Genomic DNA, 7,668 nt, shown 5'->3' with positions numbered 1-7,668 from the left:
TCGGCGCCCTGGAGAACCACGATGGCCGAACTAAAGCCATCGCAAGGAAAGGTTCGGTGGAGGGCTTTGAGCCCCCGGACAAGTCTCGGTTAAGAGCTACTGATGGGAAAAGGGACATCAGCACGGTGATGAGCTCCGGAGAAGAGAGTGAGTTTCGAGCTCGATGCACACCTGCTGAGAGCTAGCATGGACGGGCTGAGGGAGAGGGGCCAAGAGAGCAAGCGTCGGAAGAACAGAGCAGCACCGCGAAGGGCCTTGCTTCCGCCAGGTCAACATGGATCCTACTTCCCCTTCGCTTTTTACTCTTGGCCACAAAGCTGGGCTTCTGGTTCTGTTTCTGTGTGAGGTTTTGGACAGGAGAAGGGCTGCAGTGTTTACAGGGAAGCGCCAAGAAGCCAGTATATTTTAGATTGGCTACCTGGTCTGTCGCATAGTTGCACGTTCCTGGATTATAGTTTCAAGTCTGCAGCCATCTGTGTGAAGAGCGACGTGTCATTAAACCTGTCTGTTTATCAGCATTGAGCATCTCCCGTTTACTCCCCCCGGCTCCCCTATTAACAGTCTCTGGCAGTGACTACGATTCTGGAATGATGTGGCTATGAGTCGGCTTTAGCCCTATCTTCTAGGTCATTGGAATTGAAAGCTGAACATTTTATAAAAAGTTGTGTTAGCTCATGGGCATTCTTCCCAACTGGCTGTATAATTTTATCATCATAGTTCCTTTAGCAAATTTGAATGAGTTCTCATAGTCAAATGAAAGTTTGCTCAATCACCTAAAGATAAATGTATTACAAAATCAAAAATAAAGATTATAAATTAATGATGAAAAAAACAACAACACAGACAAACACAAGACTGGGCTGCTTCCCTAAACCCTTTACCTACTACTTATGTGATTAGAGCAAGTGTGGTTATTCTTTACCATCTTAACATCATCATCTGAGAAAGGGAACTATAACCCCTACTTGTCTCATAGGTTTACTGAAATAATGTACTTATTTATTTTATTTATTTTTTGCTAAAAAATGAAAGGTTTTATTTGCAACTTATACAACTTCATAAAAAAAATCACTCTTCAGAATCTAACATAGGCTAACTTAAACATTTTGTTGTCTGAAAAATACCGGTCACATACCTGTTTTAAAATAATTCAGACATACAGTTAAATGAACTAACTTTGATAACAGTTTGTAAACAGAAAAATTAATGTAATTTAAACACATTTTAGTAAATATGCAGATATATTTTACTAGTCAAAAGTAAATGTCAGTTTTATTTAGACTATTTAGGTACAAAAAATAAAAAATTATATACCTGTGACTGTTAAGAAAAAGTTAATTGTTCTGAGACTACTACTAAGGCACTGATATGAATTATCTAAATGTTTACATCTTTAATATTCAGATGCTCATAGCTATTTTCTTAGAAATATCTTTAATAAGGTAATTCAATCTTATTTTTCCCTTGGAAGACAGTTTTAAGCAACAAATATGTAATACATCCTAATAAAAATACTGTGATAACACCCAGATTCAAAAATACTTATCACTAGAAAAAGGGTTTATACAGTATCCGTGGGTGTTTTTACTTTTAAACTTTTTTTTTCATCGTAATATATCAGCCACAAGAAAGTGTACTGAAGCATGGAAGACCATCATGTTATATAAAATTTTATATAAAAGCTTAGGATCATGTTACTAACTGGATAATTCTATCAAAAATTAAAAAGTTCTATAAAACTATTGAGAGGTTAGAGTTTTAGGTACATAATACATTTTAAAACATATTCTCAAAATTTTACCTTTAGTGTGCACAAAACAAAAGCTTCATTTTAGAACGTAAATGCAATCAGCTTGATGTGAGCGAGCTCTGCCGTCAAAGGCAGCGCACGGCTCTGTGGTGGCGCTCTGCAAAGCGGCAGTCAGCCGGCAGTAGAGGCGATGCTGTCCATCCATCAGAAACCAGCAGCTGAAGACTTCACAGCAGTGGACACATAAGTTCTATCACCCACTCTGGCTTACGTACTGACGTTATACTTGAAAGCATTTTTCCATAAAAGACAGTAACTGTGGCCATTTGCCAGATACAAAATAACTGATACAGCAAATAAAATGAGCAGGAAAATCACAGCATACTTCTAACTTTTTAATAACTTTTGCTTGTGATGACCTTCTGTGATCTGGAACCTTTGTTTTACATAAAATTGGAGTTCTTACAGTCCTTGTCCTTCAGGTTGCTGCCCATAAAGGTCTGGTTCTGGCATATCTCCGAGGTAGCTTTCTTTTTAGAGAAAGAGATGATTTCTTCTTCCAAAAGTCTTCTCTTCTCCTCAAGCTTCATTCTCTTTTCTTGGTGAACTCTTTTGAGGTGCTCGTATTTGGCCTGCAGCTCTCTTTCAGCTTCTTTTAGCATGGCTTCTTTCTCCTTCACCCGCTGCACAAACACCTGCTTCATTTCTTCTTCCTTCCTCTGACGTTCCCCATAAAATTCGTGTCTTTTGGCCTCATATGTCTCTTGTAGACTGGGAGGCTGATTCTCTGGCCCACATTTCCTCCAGTTTGCAACGCCTGTACAGTTCACAGGGCCTCGTATGGATCTGTTCTCTCAGATCCTCCATGTGTGTACAAATGAGCATTTCCCAAAGCTTTACAAAGTCACCCGGTTTTCATTTTCCACCTGTACAGCACCCCAAGGGTACTGGCGAGCTTTGACCAGCTTATTTCCAACTTTTACCTCATCCATACTTCCTACAACAGCAAATGGCAAATGTCCATTCATTGAAGCATTGATTTTAGCAACAGTTTCATCATCTGTCGGGAATTGGTGTATCTGGACACCATTGCTGACCAATTCACTCATGAGCTTGATCTTAAACTTCTGTAATTCAGTTTTAGGAATTGCATCTGCGTTGGCAATCACTGGTATAACACTCACCTTGCTGTGAAGGCTCTTCATGGCTAGAGGTCCAGTGTCTTCAGAGAGTGGCCTGTTGGAGAGATGAAGTAGAGGCATGCATGGACACGAGAACCATGGTAGTTAAAGAGAGAACGCTTCATCTTCAGTACTTCTTGCAGATAGGCCTCAACGGAGCATCTACGTCGTCAAACTATTGGTTGGTAGCAACACAGAGAATATTAAAACGGAAGCCTTGCTGAATGGATCTGTTGACCAGCTGATCAGGCAAACTCTCAAAACCAACATGGCCAGACATAGTTAAAAAACGAATATTTTCTTTTTTTCTCTGTTCATCATCAGATACTTGGGAAGACAAACAAGATTTTGTTGCCATGTGAGGCTGAGAGAGCTGAGTCAGGGCATCGCCGAGGAGATCAAGAACGTGGTGAGAGCCCTGGACGAGGACGATGGTGAAAGTGCCACAGGCAGCGGGTGAGCGCTGGAGGCTCTCAAAAGTCTGAAATAATGTATTTAAATACAACTTGTGACGCCATTAAGATGGCAACATGGGTTGTTCCTAACTTGTTCCCTCACGGGAAGACAGCCTGGCAGCTGTCCATAGACAAGACACCACTGTGAAAGTCCTGGGGCTGGGGGTGAGGCTGAAGCACCCCCTAGATCACAGGGAAGGTTAAGAGAAGCAGCTAGTGACCACACTGCCCCTCTCCCAGGCATGCTGTGGTTTTTCCGGGGGTAGAGGAAGCCCAAAGTGGACAGCACCCAGCGTGTAGGATGATCTCAGGAGGCCCACTTGGGTTTCGCCTCCTGGGGATGTCTGGGAGAATCTGCAGAGCCTGGCCATGGGGCTCAGATAGAGACAGAGGGGGCACAGGGCTTACAGCCACCAGTGCTCAGCTCCGGGAGCACCAGGCTCCTGCATGCAGTGGGGCCCAGCAGAGACCTGCCAGGGCTCTGCACATCTGCAGAGCTCAGCTGGTGACCCCTTCTGGCCCAGGAGCGCAGTCGGCAGTTCTGCCTGATTTGGGTTCCCAGTCAATGAGCTGTACTGGCCATGGAGCCCACTGTATGGCCCCACCCAGACAAGATAGAAAGTTTACAGCCTTCCTCAAGGGCTGAGTCTAGGCCAGTGTGGCGAACCTATGACACGCATGTCAGAGGTGACACGCGAACTCATTTTTTGGTTGATTTTTCTTTGTTAAATGGCATTTAAATATATAAAATAAATATCAAAAATATTAATCGTTGTTTTACTATGGTTGAAAATATCAAAAAATTTCTATATGTGACATGGCACCAGAGTTAAGTTACGGTTTCTCAAAATGCTGACACGCCGAGCTCAAAAGGTTCGCCATCACTGGTCTAGGCTCTAGTGCAGGGGTTCCCAACATGGGGCACACGCCCCACAGGGGGACAATTTGATTTTTAAGGGGGGAAATTAGAGAATGAGTTATTAACAATGATTTTTTTGCATCCCTTATGGCTCTAGGGGCCTCATATACAGCATATAAATACATATTGTGTCACATTTATGCATTTCAGTTCTCTATTATATGTTTTGAAACTGTATTTGCTATTTTTTAATGTCACTTCATATTATTATTTTTTTAAAACAATTTCTTAGTGATTTCTTCCTCAGCACTTCAACTGTCCTTTCGTTCTTTTATTTTTCCCTTTCATGGGTGCCGTGTTCTTTGGAAGCTTGTTTAGACCAAGTGAATGGCCTGTTAGGCTCCCTCCACGTGAATAGGAGCTCACTTTTTGAATCATAAGAATTATATGCCCTGGGAGGGGGGGCTCCAGGATGTTAGAGATGCTTAGGTGGAGCATGGCTAAAACAAGGTTGGGAACCACTGCTCTAGTGCCTGTTGACCAGGAGGCCTGGCCAGAGAACCCGGGTAGCGATGGAGCCCATCTTACAGCTGTGCTGGGCAGGGAGCCAAGCCAGAAGCCCTGCTCAACTAAGTATATATACTAGTAACGTCTGGTCCTGCACAAGCAGAGATCCTCTGAACTAAGCCCACAGCCCCGCCCCACAGTGGAGCCCAGCCTGTAACTCTGCCTGACTGCTGAACCCTGCCTGTAGCTTTGCCCAATCAGGGACCCAATCCTGGTGAAGTAGCCTAAGTAGCAATACCGCCCAGAGAATAATGACAGCTGGAGGCTCCTGCAGACCAGACAGCCCGCCAGCAACCCTGAGCACAACAGCTAGCAGCCTACCTGATCACAGAAGCACAGCCTGTGGCCCTGCACAACTTCCAGGCATAGACCACGCCCTGCCTGATTGCAGAGCACAGCGTGAGGTCTCACCTGATCGCCAACCTTTGCCCACAGCCCTGGGCACCACCTGGTTGGGGAGCACAGCCTGAGACCCCACCGAACCAGGAGCAATTGCGGATCCCAGCCTGTAGCCAGGCAACCTCACATCTCAAGGAGCTAGAAACAGAACACACTCAGCCCCAGGTTAGCAGGAGGAAGGAACTAGTGAAGGCGAGAACAGAAATACTAGACCAGAGAATAGGAAAGCAATAGAAAAGATGAACACAACTCCGAGTTGGTGAGACAGGACCCAATAAATAAAATTGTCAATGAAAGAGCAGATAGTACAACTGATACCACAGAAATACAAGGAGTGGCAAGACTGCTATAAGCAATCATATGCCAATGAATTGGAAAACCTAGAAGAAATGGATAAATTTCTAGAAACATACAATACACCAAGACTTAATCGGGAAGAAACAGAAATTCCGAGCAGATCAATAATGTATAAGGAGATGGAGTCAGTAATCAAAAACAACTCAATAAATTCACTGGGAATTCTACCAAGCATTTAAAGTATTAACACAAGACTTTCTTAAACACAAAAAATTGAATAGCAGGGAACACCCTAAACTCATTTTATGAGGCTAGCGTCGCCCTGCTACCAAAGCCAGCTAACGACACGACAAGAAAAGAAAACTGCCTGCCACTATTCCTGATAAACACAAATGCAAAATTTCAACCAAATACAATAAAACCTAATTCAACAGCAAATTAAAAGATCATAAACCATGACAAATGGTATTTATTACTGGGATGAAAGGATATACAACATATGCAAATCAATGTGAAACATCATATTAATAGGATAAAGAATTTAACTCATATGCTAATTTCCACTGATGCTAAAAAATTTGACAAAATTCAACAGCCATTCATGATAAATACGCGTAACTAACTGGGTATAGAAGAAACGTACCTCAATATCATAAAGGCTTACAACCAGCCTTCACCTAATGTTATAGTGAATGGCAAAGGTTGATAGTTTTTCCTCCATGATAAGGAGCAAGATAAGAGTGCCTGCTCTGGCCACTTCTAGTCCACATAACACTGGAAGTCCTGGCTGGAGCGATTAGGTGAGAAAAAGATATAAAGTCATGCAAATCACAAGAGTAAATTATCTGTTTGCAAATGACATGACCTTATAAGTAGGAAGTTGTAGACTCCACCAAAAGTCTCTGGAACTAATACATGAATTCAGTAAAGTTTCAGGACACAAAATCAATATGCAATAATAAGTTGCATTTTTATACACTAACGATGAAATATCTATAAAAGGAATAAAAAACAACCCCATTTACAATAGCATTGAATACATTTAACCAAGGAAGTGAGAGATCTGTACACTGACAACAATGAGACATTAATAAAAGAAATTGAAGTCGACACAAATAAATGAAAAGACATGTCATGTTTGTAGATTGGAAGAATTAACATAATCAAAATATTCGTATTACCCAAAGGTATCTATCTATAGATTCAATGCAATCCCTGTCAAGATTTTAATAGCATATTTCATAGAAATAGAAAAAAATTTCCTAAAATTTGTATGAAGCCACAAAAACCCTGTGTAGCCAAAGCAATAGCAAGAAAGAAGAACAAGGCTGAAGAGGACACAGTTCCTGATTTCAAACTATGTTACAAAACTATAGTATCAAAACAGTGTGGTACTGGCAAACAAACTGACATACAGACCAAGGAACAGAATAGAAAGCCTAAAATAGACCTATGAATATACAGTCAATTAATATTTGACAAGAGAGCCAAGAATACTCAACGGAGAAAAGGAGTCTCTTCTAAAATAGTGTTCAGAAAACTGGTTATTCACATGCAAAAGAATAAAGTGGGGCCCCTATGCCACACCACTCATAAAAATCAACTTGAAATGGATTAAATATTTAAATGTAAGACCTGAACCCATAAAACTTCTAGAATAAAACAGAAGGAAAACATAATTGATATTGGTCATGCTAATAATGTTATGGATATGACACCAAAAATTACAAGTAACAAAGGCAAAAATCAGCAAGATGACTACGTCAAACTAAAAAGCTCCTAAGAAGCACAGCAAAAGAAACAATCACACAAAAAGAGGAAAAGACAGCCTAAAAAACAGACACATGAAAAGGTGTGTAATTGTCTGGGAAATGCAAATCAAACCCACAGTGAGATGCCCCCCCCCCCCGCTCCGGTGGAATGGCTGTTGTCAAAGAGACAAGAGATAACAAGTGCTGGGAGGAGGTGGAGAAAGGAAGCTGCTGGTGGGATTTGGAAGTGGCGCAGCCACTATGGGAAACAGTGTGGAGGTTCCTCAAAAAATTAAAAACGGAACTCCTTTATGATCCAGCAAAATCCACTTCTGGGTAATTACCCACAGGAAATGAAATCACTGCCTCAAAGCCATAGCTGCAGCCCTGCAGCATTGTTTACAATAGT

The 7,668-nt window shown here is 41.6% G+C and overlaps 1 pseudogene; it reads right to left on the bottom strand.

Moving 5' to 3' along the window:
• Positions 1 to 2,125: 2,125 nt before the first annotated feature.
• Positions 2,126 to 3,077, bottom strand: LOC118656374 (annotated as a pseudogene).
• Positions 3,078 to 7,668: the final 4,591 nt, after the last annotated feature.

This window comes from Myotis myotis, unplaced genomic scaffold (assembly GCF_014108235.1).
Source record: "Myotis myotis isolate mMyoMyo1 unplaced genomic scaffold, mMyoMyo1.p scaffold_m19_p_5, whole genome shotgun sequence".
Lineage (NCBI taxonomy): Eukaryota > Metazoa > Chordata > Mammalia > Chiroptera > Vespertilionidae > Myotis > Myotis myotis.
Note: the sequence above shows the minus strand (reverse complement) of the source record. Positions and strands in the feature narration are given on the sequence as shown.